General features: G+C 31.5%; 1 protein-coding gene across 11 annotated transcripts in view; it reads right to left on the bottom strand.

Moving 5' to 3' along the window:
• The window catches only part of LOC117233396 (potassium channel subfamily T member 2), a 193,801-nt gene that overhangs the window by 161,174 nt on the left and 14,777 nt on the right, over nt 1-17,850 (bottom strand). The window lies entirely within an intron of this gene.

Here is a 17,850-nt window from a genome sequence, read left to right as displayed (position 1 = left end):
CCTCTGGATCTGTTCGAAAAAACGAAAGATGGAAACATTCTCTGAGAAAGAATTACGTATACTAAAATAACATGTTCCTATTCGTGAAAAATATTCCAAAAAATAATTCAAAGGTTAAACATTCATTTCATCTACCAAAACAATCAAAATGACTGATATTAGATTTTTTTCCCTGTCGTTCACATATTTTTAAGAGAATACATCATACTTGAAATAGCTTGTTTATTTTATTTTTCTATAAATATTATCTTTTACAGAAAAGTTTAGATACGTGTACTTCTATACCCTTAAACAATTAATATCCTTCGAAATATGTATCAGCAAGAAAAGACAATGCAATATTATCAGACAACTTTTCAGACAATCCAATATTTAACTCTATGTCATAGGTTGTTAGTCCTAGTGTTAAGTAAACTAAAGCTTCAATGAACCGTTTTAGGAATTTTAGAAATACGAGAATCTTGTTTCAAGGGAATTCTCCCCTCAAACTCGTTCGTCTGATTAAATTGTATACACCAGAAACGATTCTCCTCTCATAGCAGCGTAATTCGTCAACACAATGCATTGGAGCGTATAACAGTTATAAAGCAGCACAATTTACGAGCCGAAGCTATATATCTCCGAGATAAAATGTGCTATAACCGAAGCCAGTCTCTGTCCCAGTTTTTCCCTTTCTGCCTTCCATTTCTTTTCACACCAATGTTCCCTCGTTGCGTATGCACGTCGGTCTTTGTCAACGTTTGGGTTTTTATCCCGTTGGATTTTTTAGGCTGCGTTTTTATATCACTCGATAAAGTTCATAATATCGTTCGAATGACGCGATCCCTTGACACAGTCTTCGAATTGATTGATCGTGCAAAGGCATTGACTACAGTTGACGAAAATACTCGAACACCTTTAAAGATCTCTGATGAATATATTATGCGTGTTGTACAGAACATTTCGTTTCTTAAAACCATTTCGATTTTGAAATTACTTGTGATATCTTCTTACGGCGAATGAACCTATGAATCTGAGCCATTTGTTCATTTACGATCGAATATTAATCGTGTACTTACGTAACGAAATTAACAAATTCATAAAAATAACAGAGTCGAATCAGTTTGATTTTTTAGAGGTTCAAGTATCTTGTGCCTTCTGTATACATACATTTTCAACGTAATTTCCAGTTTTACCAATATGACAGTGACAATTGTATCTCATTACACGTTAATCTGTGCTAATGACATTTCAAAATATTTTGCACAGTACAATATATACATAATACTTTTGCGAGCCAGTGTACCATAATTACGAGCTAAAGCCAGGTTTTCGGCCTGTATTCGCCAAACGTGCTCTCACCAGTTGTTTCAATTCGATTTCCATTGATGTGCTTTGAGGCTGAAAGTACAACCGTTCTCTATGCATGAACCTTTGTCGCGGAATTACGCCGTAACGTTATAGCGTTTCGGCGGCAGACATTGAGAATAATTATTGCTTTCGGTTGTAAAAGGTAATGGGAGAGGATAACTTGGGAAGATGAAATGATTTAACGTGTAACGAAGGGGAAGAGAAATGACAAAGCGGACAATACTGACGTTTGGATTTAAAGAGACGTCTGTTAATTATTGGAGAAATGGGGATCGTGTGAAAAAGACTAGAATGTAAAAGTGTAGTAGGGACACGTTTCGAGCGGTCACCAAGTGTATTATGCGACATTGCGTAATCCTTTGGTCGCATTCGTGTACTTTTCTGCTTATGAAATTATTACACGTATTGTTATTTTACAACATAGAAATGTGAAATTGACGATTTTTTTTATAACTCGTATTCGTTTTCAACTTCGTTGCGTTCTTTAAGTATCTTTCGACACAATCGTATTGTTTAAGTTGTGTTGTTTGATTGTTACGTTGTACGAATACAATTTAGGCATTTATGGGAAAATTAAACGCACTAAAATACACAGAATGCGCGTAATGAACAGAAATATGTAAAATGTAAACAATTCGTGTTATGATATTTAGTGGCTAAAAGAAACCTAAAAGCAGAGATTCGAAATACACTTTCTTTTATTTCTTTTACAATGGTAAAATATTTCGATATTTTTTGTAATTTCGTTTGACCCTTGTCAGAACTTTGAAAGTACCTTCTAAAGTTTTTTCTATTCTCAAGGGTACCAAATCTCATTGATCCTGTAACTATAACACTTTGTGAAAGTAAAATTGAAGAGGAAAATATCATTGATCATCTCCTGGCTCTGTTATCTCGCTTATGCAAATCATAAGTTCTACCTCTACCTCAGTTTTGAACGATGGGCGAATATATTTCAATAATTTAACAGGAACGTTTTACGTTAGAAATTATTCTAGAAAATTCTAAAGATCATTTTTTCATAAGAATTGAGAGAGCAAAGGATCATCAATTTCATCTTTTACTATTATAAAAGAAGACTTAACTTTTGCTTCGTCCGCGATAGCATATCCAAAGTTTCATACGCGATGTTATCGATTTCGAGATCAAAGAACATCCAAGAATCTGGGCAAATTGATTGTGAAATATTTTTATCAAGCATTGTTTAGTCTATTCTGAATTAATATTGGAAAGAACGCGCGGTCTGTTTATTTTACGACTTCAGTTAATTCAACTGGAATTATGAGATAATTTTTTATGGCTTGAAACAGTTATGATTGCTTTCTTTGTTTCATGAAACCACGAAATCGTACAAATTAATTAAATTAAACGCAATGTCTTCTCTCTTAAATTCAATCAAATAATGAAGCAAGTTTTAATTGCTTCATTGCAGCAATTGTGAAAATACGTAAATACGTATTTCATTTCAGACTAATTAGTACGAAATATTAATACAGTGCTGCGACTTGATTTCTCTTCAAAGAAATTCTACCGAACAGAATCGACTTTCTACCTCTGCAAAAATTTTTTTGGAACACTTCGATCGAATCATAATTTTTAAAAAATTTGATAAAAGAAGTGGTATATTAGAAATTTAACACTAGGACTATCTAAAGGAGGCTAAAGTACAAAACTTGTAGCGAAAGAATTCATATAAAATCGGTATCAGTGTTTTCAAATCAATAAAGTCCCAGACAAAGTTAGAAAAGTGCATCGTTGTCGTAAATCCATAAAATTTTTACGAATTAATCATTTCAACTATTCTGATAATTCTATTGTTAAACTTTAGAACTATAGAAGTATCATTTTCATTTTGAACATTTCGGTAATATTTAATAAAATACCCTTAAAAAAATGTCCAATACGTTGGCTGAAAGCGGAGGAAAACGTAAAGCAAATGGACATGGAAGATGGACAAATCTGTGTACATCTAATCACAAGCGACAGTAGCTGGATCCATGGCGTGTAGCTTCCAAAATAAGATGCAGGCGTATACTTTCAAACAATAAAACTTTTTTCATTTTTCCCAAATTCTTTGTTCGATTCTCTTCTGTTTGTACCACCAACGAATCATGAATAAAATTTCGAATATATAAAAAATTTCTAGACAAGCAGAAGACAAATAGAATAAAGCATTTGCTATAACGAAACCAGTTATATGATATGTCATAAAAAGCATCCATTAAAAGGAAACCAGCACGAGGAACAGAACCAATCTTCTGTATGCCGTCGAACATTCACAGGACTCCACAAAGGGCAACACAGAACATGGATCTTGGTTCTCATTTCCCTAGTTATATCCGGCGGGTACAACTGCGTGGAGAAACGGTGCTTGACGATTCTGAATACTGCATTCTTACGACTGACGAGATCGGTTCCGCGTTTTCATCACACTCGAAAAGATCACTTTGTACGGAATGAAAAATTTGTCTCGCCGTCATTGCCATTGCATAGGAAGAGTAGATTGCATGTATGCTCACGAATACCTATGTAGATTTAGCGATTCGCTAATGACGACAAGTTTGCAATTTCTGCTTACAGAATTTTATTTGGTTCTTTCCTTATGTAGCTGAAAGATAATGGATTCTATTGCGTAGAAATTCTACAGTGAGCTGCTTATATCTTATAAGGGTTTTCACCATGATGCAACGCTCGTTTCAAAAGCATTAAACCTTATTCAGGATTAATACTGAAAAAGAAATTATTTTCAAATAAATTGACTTATCGATACTGATAATATTCGGTAATACTACAATGTGGCAAAGTGATCATTGTGAAAGTGATGATACTGAAAATGTGATATATCGTATGTATATTGGAAATTTTTATATGGTTAAAATAATCGATCAAATATATCATTATCGGTTATTTAACAGTCAAATATTATTTACTTTTAAATTTCACGATTTAAATTTACTTCACGCCATTCGAAGGGAAGAGAAGTCGAATATCGACTAAAATACAATTGATGGGTCAAAAGTCACGGCAGTCTAGTAAGTGCCAGGAACATTATTGTAAATATTTGTAAATATTGTAATTGTAAATATTTGTAAATATTGTAAATATTTGTAAATAATCCTATTTGACATCCCGCCCGCCCCATCCCTCTTATCCTCCCCTCCCCAAAGTTATACAGCACCCAAAAAGCAAGCTACCGAAGCGTCCTGTTTTGCGACCAAGTTTTCAGGACAGAAAAAACAAATAAAAACAAAATCACATAGAAGCTCCGCTCCCCCAGCGGCTTAAACCCAAAAATTATATTAAACACGAAAAATATAAAGCACCGACACATATTATAGCATGGCTACGTCGTACCGTTGCGTATCGATACTTTTGCCTAAAACATCACTACAAAAATTCACCGTTTATTGTGAATACCAAAATGTATTTAAAATTGTATCTTGGGTTTAATAAACATCTTTAAATAAAAAATAAAAAAAAGTGCCAGGAACATTAAAATGAAATCGACAGGCGAGTGTCATACGAACAGAAAATTATTTGATTTATTTTCTTCTTTTGCATTGTAATATAAATGTCAAATATGATTCGTATTATCAAATTATGAAAGTAATATTATATTTTAAATATAGTTTCATTTTTGAAAATTTACCAGTTTGCCTATGATATACTTTTACAAACCGAAATATTTCCATTTCCATTTGTTTCTGCAATTTGTAGTAATTCGCATCACTTGTTATTACTTTGCTGGCTTTCCGTCCCCTGGGAATTAAAGATGGGAATATAATGAAGATAATTTGAAACTGAAATCGTTCTCGGTAAATCACGGGAAACGAGGTGCAATATTACTTGGAAATTCCTTAACCGATACAACTTAGAAACGACAATTTCCCTACCAACCTACACAAATAATAATAAATTCATCCTATGATACATAATTAGTCCAAATAAAACATATATTCTCCAATCAATCGCATCGTTTTAATAGAATCTTTCCTTTCTCCCGTAAAATTGAAAAAATAAAATTTATTATCTCAATTAATAAAATTAATCAGTAATTAAATATATAATATAATTCACGATTAAATCAAATTAAATTTTGTTAAAAACATTTAACCATTCCTAATAATTTTAAAACTTTCCAATAATATTGTACTCTGATCGAGGTGTATTCCTAATTGTTGGACAGCAAATGTTTTATCACAGAGGGTGAGAAATTTCGTGCGTATCCTTCCACAACGTTGACTAACATTACGGTTTCATTAATATAAAAATATTGATCGTAAATATTGATGCAAGTTGGTTTCATTTTCTGAATGAAAAATTTGCATTTATATTAAAACTTCACTTTAAAAATTGAACTTCGCATAGAACAACAATTTATTATTGTTTTCTGTTTTAAAAATATATTTTAATTTTCTCGTAAAAATTTGACAAGTATAAAAGCGGCTAGTAAACGAGAATTTAAATAATTTTTAAAGTTAATTACTTATATTCAAGTGGAACAAAAATTTTGAAAACGATTCTCGTACATATTTTAGCTTTCAACGAAATGAAATCGTGGGGCGATCAATGTCATCGTATTTCATCCTTATTACTCGGGATCTTACTGAAGTGAACATTCAAGACTTTCATAATCCTACTCCAAGATAAGTACATTGAGAGCCCCACTTTCGCTAAAATGGGAGGATAAGAAATTTGGAACTAGATACAGAGTGAAGAACCATCATCACGATACTCAAGAGGGGAGCCAGTCGCTGATAACAATCTCACTACTGAGATATACTCGAAATAGCCTGATTACTGGATCCATCGTTTATTATTTATCTTCCATGTGTTTCTATAACGGAGGGATGAATAAAGTTTAAAATTGTATATGGTAATATGAAACTGTAAAAATTGATTTTAACACTTATTTGCTATAAAATCATTTCACTTTTGAAATTTCATTGAACATTTCAAATTGTATTTGAAGGTTCCACTCGGCCATGAAAATTCTTTACTGTAAGTTTTAAATTGTGAATTGAAATTTGAAAACCTAAAGCTAAACCCAAATTTATTAAACTAAGTGGCATATTAATGACGTTAGTCTTAGGCGAATCCAAAAAAAAAATGTGTAACTCAAAGGAATATTACAGATCAATGGCTGCTAATATAACACAATATAATATCACATAATTGTTAAATTAAAAAAAATATTTTAAACGGAAATATCTTGTTTAAAAATTTTGTAGAACCCAACTATGTTGCGCCAAGTGGCCGGAAATTCACCTTCAACGAGCTTCAAAACTACCGGTAAGGTAGAATGTTTGAAATTAGGATCGTTTAAGCTCGGAATTAATCGAATGCAAAGTGAAGGAAGGTTGTCTGCACTTCAAAAAGCTTCATGGATATCTACCTTACCAACAGAGATAAAACAACATTCCCCTTGCAAGGTACAAAAATCGATTCGAAAAAATAAACTAGAGAGCAGGAAATACCTTCCGCTTCCAACGGTTGATAAATCGCTTCCGTTTGATAAAAGAAATTATCCTTGATATCGTCAACCGACAATAACGATTGCTATCAGGAATGTTATTGGGAATACTCAAAAAGTTATCACTCAAAAAGCACTTGAAAGGAATGTAAGTCTGATTGATTATTTCTAATAGATTCGACATAATCATGAAAATAGCTATGCGTATTGATCGAACGTTTCACATCTACAAATAGAATAATATCGCACTGTATAACAATCAGTGAACCAGCGCATTACTTATCTAAAATAGCCTCTACATTCTACACTCTACGCTCTACATTTTATACTCTAGATAATGAGATTTATCTCGAGACGAGGTATCATGCGAACTGAACTCCATATCATAATATCTATTCACAATCAATAGCTTTGATGCAGTGAAATATGAAAAAAATGTTTTGAAAGATGTTTTTATCTTCTCTGTACTAAATTCGAGTACTGATTAAATTTTTAATAACTGTATATTGTTCCCTAACGACGAAAAGTCAGAAAATTAACGAAACTGGACATGTATTTTTCCTGCATAATCTTCAGCTGTGAATAGGTACCACATGAGGTCTCGTTCGAGATAAATCTCATCGTGTGAGGTCTGCTTTACCTTCATGCCATCTCAAATGATGTCTCAAAAAATGCCACCTTCTTATACGAATACATTGTATTGACAGAGAATAGTTGATGAATGAAAAGTTGTAGAAGCAACAAATTTCTTCACATTATCTTTGAAAAACGAGACTGGATAATTAGCCTTTTCTGTCACAACGATCGATACACTTCCACTGGCTTTTTATACCGGACGTTTTTCTGGGTCGCGTGCCTCTTTGTGCAGCGTGGAAAAACTCTTGTTTAAGAACACGTGCATTCATCGAAGAGCAATCGACTAAATATAAACATCTATTACGGCTGAATCACAGTTTATCAAGTGCTATAGAGCTAACGATATTATGGCAACAAAATGTGGAAGGTATAGCTGACGTTGTGTAAATTCTTTGGGATATTTACATCATGAAACTTCTATGTAAAGATTTGTCATTTAGGTAGAACTTGTACTCAAAGACGTGTATGTATTTGAGTACTTTGCCTAACGTCAAAGCTTTCGACTGCATCTAACGCCGAATAGTGTCAAAGCCATATTTTACATGAAAGCTTCTCAGAATATACACTCACATTTTATATGAAATCTTTCCAGAATATACACAGATTTATTCACTGTGGAAAATTATCGCGAATATGAAATTTTTGAAATTTCATTAAAATTATAGTAAAATAATTTGACAATTCTAACTGTATTAGTAAAATTTTGAACCAATCTGAAAATCTGTTATATGTATATGATGACAAAATGGAATAAGAGAGAGCCTGTTGCGTAACTGGATTCGTTTATCGATTCCCAAACGGTACATGTGCAGGACATTACTATCACTGTTTGACACCAACAGTCACTCAACCTTGACAGGAACTATGAACTCGTTTGTTCAATCTAGAACTTCGTTCAACCGCGAAAGCTGGTTTAGCGTATAATTCGGTACTTACCCATATCTAATTTACTCATTTAGGAAACCAAAATTGGTAACAAGTAGATATTGCGAAACTACTAACAAAATTATCAAAGATACGTATATGTCGTAAATTCTGTTTGAAATGCGTTAATTACGAAATATTTACTAATTAGAATATACTCGATGCGAATAACTTTCTAAATAACAAAATTTATCAGCATTTTTACACGTGTATTAAATCAATCGTAGGAAGAAATATTTTCTTAATTTTAAGGTTGCTGGTTGGTTAAATTAAATATTTAAATAAGTACAGAAAATAAGTAGATTGCAAATTCGTATATATCTATGAAAAATCTATGAGAGATCTCTGCATAGGTTTGCTTTCTTTGGTATTTTTAAAATCTTGAGTCTGCATAACTATCCTCTGTATGAAAATAATTCACAGTAAAAATAATGTTAATAGGACCTTCGCACGTTAGGTAGGTTCGAATTGCAATAAAGATATTTCTTTAAAGATATGTGTTTGAAAAGCTACGCTTTGGAACTGTGATTTTAAAACAGAGAAAACCGATTTCCATACATTCCATATCATTACATTGAGAATCAAATGGCGTTAAACAGAGATTGCGGTTATAAACATAAAACTATTGTAATGAAACTGTTATTTTGCGTTTCGGTAATTTAAATCCAAATAATGGGGTATACGAGGATACAATCTTACTGCGTACGCGTAATAAAGACCATGGTAATAAAAACTTATGAACTATGAACTGTATCAAATGGTATAACTTACACCTAGCAACTCGCTTTTTCACAAGATTTGTTTGCCTTTCTAATGCGATTCACGAAACCAAAATCCTCATTGAGTTTAATAAAATATTAAAGTTCAAAGAAAGGAAAGATATAAAAGCTTTTCATATTCACTTCATATGTACATAGATTAAAAATTTAACATATTGATCTATTATGGATTATGGAATAGATGCATCAGACTCTTTTCCACACGACTACCAATTTTTATAATGTTACAATTAAGGCTTAAGGATATTCATTTAACAGCTTCCTTCTATGCAGATTATATTTTTATGTGAAATTATTCATTCTACACTTTTTGATAATCTATCGTTATATAGACTAAAATTTAATTACTTACTTAATATAGGAATCACGACCTTTGAATTATCACTTACCTGAAACAAACAATTAAATACTACATAAATATCAATGAATAATACTTAAATGTATGGTTGCTTCATTACTTCAAATCATTATATCGTTTTATTATTTCTTTTATTCGTTTTGTTATTACATTATCTCATTATATCAAACAATGTAATTAACATCATTTCATAATATTGATGTTAGCTATATATCTAACATATGTAAGTATATGATGTATATATCAATCTATACATATGTAAATATACATATACATGTTGTTATAAACTTTAATATAATGTGACATATTATCTCTGACACTTCTTAAAAAATTATCAAACTGTGCTTCAGTCCTTTCTCAAATATTTTATACAATGTTTATTGTTGACACTACTCTATCATTAAAACATTTCTCTCGGTGTATTAAACAAAATTTCATTTCTAATTTTAGTAAAAAAAGAAAAGAATACAATATAAAAACAAACTAGAACGAAGTGAAGAAGGATAATATTTTTGCATTTCATTGAATGTCTAATATAAAAAAAATTGAAGCTAGAAAGCTTTAGAAAACAAAAACCATTATCGTCAGTTTTCAGCCAACTGTAATGCATCACACAATGATAACTAGGTTGAATCCGAGAGAAAGAAAGAAATATCGGCTTTAGGCATAACGTAGCACGCAGCAAATCGCTAACATTCCAGGTCAACTATTCCATAAAAAAGCTGCATCGATTTTTTCAAATGTTAGAATACGCACAACCCGAGAACTACAATATTTGAATAATAAATTGGACTCTACAAACGACAAACAAAAGTCTGAAACAATGCATAATAAATAAAATAATACATTGGAATTGAATTTTTGGATAATCGAATAATTTTGACACACGATAGATTATTTATTTAGAATTAGATCTATTATATAGCGAATTAGGCAAGAAATACTTCTCAAGTTGACTAATAACTTTTATGAAACAACACTCGATACATTAGTAAGCAATATATTAGCAATTATTGTATAAATAATTTCTAAACAAAATAGGAAGACTCTGACATCACGTATCACCAATGCACGATTCATTCTACTGTAGTCATGAGTAACCAACTCGCGCTCAATTCGCTCAAAATTATATGTATAATTATGTGTACTTACGAATCCTATCAATTTTGCAAAAAGTTTTTACAGATTTATTGATCTTTATCGCTATCGTTAAATAATTTAGTATACCTATACACAAACAAATTATAAGAACTTATATCAACACCATGGTAAAAAAATGTAAATATTGATTATAATAGTAGAATAGTAGAATTTTTAGTAGAATCGTAAAATTTTGGTTATACCAGAACTAATCGTGACAAACGCTGTTCGCATAATTGAATGTTTAAATAATCCTACGAGAAAATTTATTAACCTTATATAAGAAAATTATTTGTTTTCCATTTACATTATAACTATTAATGTCAAATAGGAACAAAAGATGTTATTCTGACAATTTTTAATTCGTTCCTCCAATGAAGCATTTATTCAACAATTTTATGCGGATGAAAACCATAACACAACACAATACAACGCAAAAACACGAATAAGGTATAAAAATTCTAATATGAAAGCTAACAAAAGAGAATGAAAAGGAAGAAAAGTAAAACGTAATGAAAAATTTAGTAGCACAATGACCTGTTTCGCTAGCTCAGGTTTATAACACGTGTTTCATCGCAACACGCAACAATTATCCTCAAATTTTCAGACACCGAACTATTGAAATGAATGTTTTAATAATCGTCGGTTCTGATTATCCCGGTTCTACTCTGAAATAATTCTTACGAAAATCATGAATTCATCAGAACGACTCTATACACCACTTTTTCCACTTTGTCGTTTCAACTGTAGAAGAGGCAATGTCAACATGGCTGTTATAGATGCACGAGAGGCAGCGAAATAACGTCCAGAATAATGGCTGCAGTCGTTAATCGTAATGGCACCGCATTGAAGTCTACTGAATGAGGCATAAAAAGGAATACAAAATCCGTAGGCGGACTCTAGATCGAGGATTAACATGAAAGAACCACCGGAATAGAATGTGGTCCTCGTTCTCCAGTCTGTAATAGTGAGGATCAGCCCTTTAGCCTTTTTCCGACCTTGTTCTTACCCGAAGTAAAAGGGATCGTGCAAGAATAACGGACTCAATCTCGCATAACATTGCATAACAAACTCACAGCTGCCAATATATTCAAGCTTCGAAAAAATTAGAGTATTTTATGCGACAGTTAAAACGTCAATTAACTTTTATCGAATACTAGTGCCGTAGTTTCCGAATCGGAGTTTTATCACGTTTTATACGTGACTTGTATATGACTTTTACGATAAAATTACAGTAGCATGTCGAGAGTGACATACGACCGATAAAGGCTGAGAATTTAAGGTTTTACTTCCGACGACAAAACAGTGGTCACACAACGCTTGATAAATATTAAAAAATTTAATACTATTTATAATACTATTTCTATTATAATACCTAGACTGTAAATGTTTATGCAAATTCATGTATTTATAAATATATCTCAAAAAATGAAATCTAGATAATCTTTCAAGCTTCGCAAAGATATAATAATGATAGTCGTTACAACGCTAATAAAATTTCAAAATGTTCCATATAACACAAAAATTATAATTTCTACAAATGTTCGGATACCTTCGTGAGCTATACTAATCTCGAGGGATCTAGAAGTTTGGACCAACTGTTCTTGCGAATCCTCATGATCCGAATCCGATATTCGTTGACATATGTTTAATGTCTCTGGTCTCGAGATATCATTGCGAGATTATTCTTGTTGATTTATATGTCTTTCGTATGGAACGAGCTTCATACTCGTAATTGATACAACATCGATTTCTCCACCCATATGTACCTGCATGGACCGAAGTTTGATTCTGTATTTTGATACGATCCCTATCCTGGATTTACATTCCTCTAGTGATCTGTAATGATAATCAACAGTAGGTATATATATGATGCAACGCGTATCCTACAACTCTCAGCGTTTCAGAGATACGTTCCGTGTATTACAGTTACTATGAAATTTTCGTTACTATAAAATGGACTAAATTTCTGTTTGTTTCGTTAAACTTTTCAGAAAAATCTCTAACATTTCTCCTATGCTATTGTCTTTTATCCTAATATCTCATATAGTCGAAGTTAGTTATTATATCTCTAAACGTTACGACAATCACTTTTATAAATTTGAATAAGAATTTCCAATTTACTTATAATATACTATAAAGTATTAAATAGAAAAATTGGTTACGATGTATCGAGTGAGTGTCGTAATGGTGCATTTTTCAAAAACATTTTACGTATAATTTGCTACGTTCGTTTATATTTTAGCGATTTCCATTAGAATGGTAATTTAAAATGTGTAGTTATTATGCACATTGGCAGGAACACATTGGAGAATGCAGCGACAAATTGGGACATTCACGATTTTCTATTTGTCTCGACTGGCAAATTCAACTCTCCTGTTGAATTCTCTCACTATACAGACAATCCAGGTGAAATAGGCTAGCGTCAAAGTAAACATGACCTTTGCACATGAATACCCTCACATTTTCGAAGAAAACGATGTGACACAAATATTCATACTGAGCAGTCGTATTCACTCGAATTAATTTTAACGACACCTTTCATTTAACGAATATAATATACACTTGAACTTCATGTCATGTATGAACATAAAACACGCAGGAAATAGGAAGAAATTTAAATATAAAAGTGAAAACGAAGAGTATTGAAATTCGATCCTCGATATTCTAATAAAATTAGAAATGTTATAATGTCTGATATGCTTTCTTTCAAAGCCTTTCGTAAATTATGTAAATAACTACATTCTTCTATCTTTTATTGAAATATAAATGCTACACAGATACATTCAAAATCACGTTGTACTGTTCCTTGTTGATAAATATAAATGATTCTGTGACAAAGTGCACTTTTAGTTGCTCTATTTATGTCGTATACACAAAATTCAACAAGTGTATGTGGATTTCTATAGCTGACTATATTTCGAATAATTATTTCATACAATTACATACAGTTACGAATATACTACTTTAATTTACTACTTTGTATTTTACCAATAAACGTTTAATCCCGCCAACTAAAACTCCCACAAAATTACTAAAGCGCGGTTAATCATGGGTCATAAGGTACGTTAACAAGGACGGATTTATGGTAATAACCAACGTGGAAAACTAAGATGTCCTGTTTCACATTTTCTCCATAAAGCAATTTGTAAACTAAAGCCCCTCTAATGTACGACGTAAATGTAATATGGAAATCTTGTACGATATAGAAGCAATGACTTTTAATAGATACCACATAACGTACTACATAACAGCGGATATTCAACTAAAATAATGGCAGATAATCATATTGTGTTTCAATATATTTTCATAGATATTCTTCGTCCATGTTTTGTTACAGCTTCCATAAAGAAAAATCACGTTCAAGCATATTTATAGGAGCATTTATTTATAATTATAACGTTCCCTCGACTCGCCTATAAAGTATAATTATCCATAAATCGTTCATTGACGATGCATGAACGTAAAGATTAGCGAAGGAATTTTCGATTCACAGGAACTTCGTAAAAAGGTGTATCACTTTGTCAGGGACCGTACTCGACTTTATAGCAGTTTGGCTGGTATAAAAGAAAAGGAACAAAGTGGGCAACCGGGCCATTCGGAAAGAAGTGCCATTAATATTTCATTCTGAAAAAATATGACAAAGTGCACTTTCGAAATGCACACGCTTTGCGTGAAACAGTGATACTAGAACTTAAAAGTTCTAAAAGCGTCTCACGTTGCAGACATACAAAAATACGGGAAGGATAAGAGAGTTGATCCTTTCGTTTCAGGCGGATCTTCGCCAAAGCCTTTTAAGAGGTAAAGTAAAATTCAGGCCTGGACTAAGGAAAATTAGTTTTCAGACGAAATTGAAGCTGTAGCTGCTGAATATATATTTTAAACATTTCTATATAAAATCATTTCAGGAATGAATATTTGTCAAATTTTCTATTCCGTGTTTCTAGATTAACTTCAATTTGTAATATAATGGTGTGTTTTCTTAAGGTTCGTACAATAATATAATAGGATTTAATAAACAGTAGCTTTAAGTTAAAATATCTATATAAAATATGAAAATCAAAAAATGTTTATATCATCTAAACTAAATTTATGAATTTAAATGTTTGATATCCCATAACTAGTCGTGTCGATATTACTATTTCAAAAAGAATAACAATTTACAGACTATAGAGATATGATCCATAAATGGAAAAAGAAACACTATAGATATCAAAAGGAGTGCAAAGTCTGTTTAAATTTTTTATATAATTTCTGTTGAAAGAAATATTATTCTTCGTTATATACGTATGAGATTATATTGGAATTTTCCTATTATCGAATGGTTTCGCACTTTAACATTAATACATACTCCAAACTTTCCACGTACAAAATTTTTCCTTTTCTTATTCTACGTATGGTAAATTCCAACGTTAGCTGGTAGCTTTAAAGTACACACAAACACACACCTCACATAGCGCTTACAAGCGTTCAAGAACTTTCACAACATCCCTTGAAAGTAAATTTATGTATCTTCACGCGCGATGCTAGTTTAACGAATATAACGTTAAAAAGGGAAATAAGAGAAAAGCGTGTTGTGCAAAGCTCTTGAATAGCGTTACGTTAAAAATAAAGGTGATGCAAATTTAAATTATTTCATCCTTGTATTGACGAAAATCCTGGAAAATACATGCTCTTGCTCAAATATTTGGAGCATGTCTTAATTTCAAAAGAAATTACTTTCTTCTATGAAAGATATTTTATTCGTAATTTTATTCGTAACATTATCTTTTCGTTGCATTACGCTTATGTATTAATTATACAACGCGATTCAGTAATATCAGGAAAGATACTGTCATATGAAACAATTTTATTCTATATTTGTCTCGCCGATCGTATCATTATTACCACGGAACATCCTGTATTTAAAAATGAAAGCCATAATGTTCTTATTTCTCAGAGAAACATACGTTCAAACGGCGAAAGGTGATCCAAACTTTTGAACGAGAGTCTACGTTCAGAAAATAATGACGACAACGATATAAATTCATAGTATCAAGAAATGCCTATATGGCAATAAATCCCAAGCTACTTTCTTTACGCAATAAATTTCCCTTAGAAATTCTGATATTAAGTCCGTGTGACACTACATGAAATGTGTGTCGACCTTTTTCCAGCTTAATGGAAGCTTCGAAATCTCTAATTGACATTTCTCGATATTACCGAACCAGGGTCGCTATTGGTTTTCGATGCGTTGACAGTAAAACACTTTTGGTTAGTCCCTGAAACGACCACTGATAATTAAAGACCGAAGCTTAGCAAACGTATACAAGGAGTTGTTTTAGGGTTAGGTATCGGCTAGTTTATTTAATGGAATATACTTTTCTTTTCGTTCGCACGATATAGGCTATCTTGTATATACGAATTTATATGATAGAAGAGCTAATAAATAGAAGGGAGAATAATGTTTATGTGTACCTGGCAATAAATAAGTTGCCAGTTTTGGTTTGGTTTAACAAAATGTCAGCGAAAGATATAACACACGTCAACATAAAAGAATAAAAAATAATAGACATATTTCAATGTCATTGAGTGTATATGTTTCATCTGTAACCACTCAAAAACATACAGAAAATGAAAAGCAAATGTCGCAGTTTGCGTAGATACAGCAACATGTAAGTTAAATTCAGCAAAATTGGATGAAACGCGTATTGCAACACTAAGCTGTTGAAGCGGGACATTTTAGTCCTATGTAGTCCTATGTAAATTCTTCTTCCTTCTCACTTTTTTATATATTAGTTTCTATATTACAATTTCGACGATTCATCCATGTTATTGCATTACGTTATAGTTCCCATTTGAATAATATTGTTAAATAAATGTTATATTGCCAAAAGTTGTTAGAATGTTTATTATATTTTTCATTCATATGCATGTTTTGCTACTTTTATAATGAGAAATGAATAATTCAGATGGTGATGTATGCATATAATATAATAATAATAATAATAATAATCATAATAATAATAATAATGCATGTTATAAAATTCAAGCATTTTGTATATCACCAAAAAAAGTTCAAACAAAGTGGTGATTTGTTTCTACAAAGTGTTACAACAAACATTGTACTTTAAATATTTTATATATTTTTACATGCTGTGTATAATGTATTAAATTTCCCATAAATGTATAAAAATCACAGTTAATTTGGATAATCAAAATCCTACTGTATTTCATATTTTATATAGTATGTACATGTATATAGTATGTATTATATACCATATATAATATATACCATATGTATAAATACCCATCTTATTTAGTTTTCTTTTCTTGCTTCATCATGCCCTCGACATGTTGATATATTGTCGTTGATCATAACGATACTAATATTTATATCTTATACGCAATTTATCTAGATAAGTGGGTGAAGTAAATAACTTATTTTTGCTAGAGAGCAGTAATTTACACAGGACGATCGCAATATTGCTTACGTATTTTTGTTTTATATTTTTCTTATTTCTACTATATCGATATTGATTTCGATATTAATAAACGACTTTAATACTAGTACAGTCTATCAGGGCCACAAGGTATATTATTTTATAATAGAACAATCAATTACTAAATCTGTATTTTAAAAAGAAACTGGCGTGACAATAGAGATATAAAAAGATATAGATATAAAAATATAGGAGATATACAAAACACATATTGGTAGGTGAAGAATTCGTTAGCTTCTTTTTCGCTTTTGAAAGTGCAAAATAATATAAAAATATCAGATACCGATATTTAAATTTTTCTCTGCGTGGCATACGATACTTTTAACAGTTTTAGCTATGCATTCAAGCGTTTACTCCGAGCGTGAATTTGCAAAGCCAGAAAGCTGTACATTTTGAGCAGGTTGTTCCATTTCATTTTCACAGAGGAATTTTAAATGCGCAAGCTTTCTTTTATAATAATTCACGGAATACGTAAAAGGAATAAGCCAAGGAGAAAAGTTGTGCATTAATGCTTACGACGTGCCTAACTTCTTACTTCCTGGGAAGATTGTAGGAAGGACGTTATTCAGAAGATATAAAAGTAGAACCTATTGGACATAATGTCACATAACTTACTAAGTATGTGAAAAATATGAGAAAGTACTATCTTTTTAAAGGTTTATCCTGGCTAAAGGCTGGAAATTTATATAATTTATCTCAGTTAGAAAA

The sequence above is a fragment of the Bombus vosnesenskii genome, unplaced genomic scaffold (assembly GCF_011952255.1).
Source record: "Bombus vosnesenskii isolate JDL3184/JDL3185 unplaced genomic scaffold, Bvos_JDL3184-5_v1.1 scf7180000013295, whole genome shotgun sequence".
Taxonomy (NCBI): domain Eukaryota; kingdom Metazoa; phylum Arthropoda; class Insecta; order Hymenoptera; family Apidae; genus Bombus; species Bombus vosnesenskii.
This window is presented reverse-complemented; position numbering and strand designations above follow the sequence as displayed.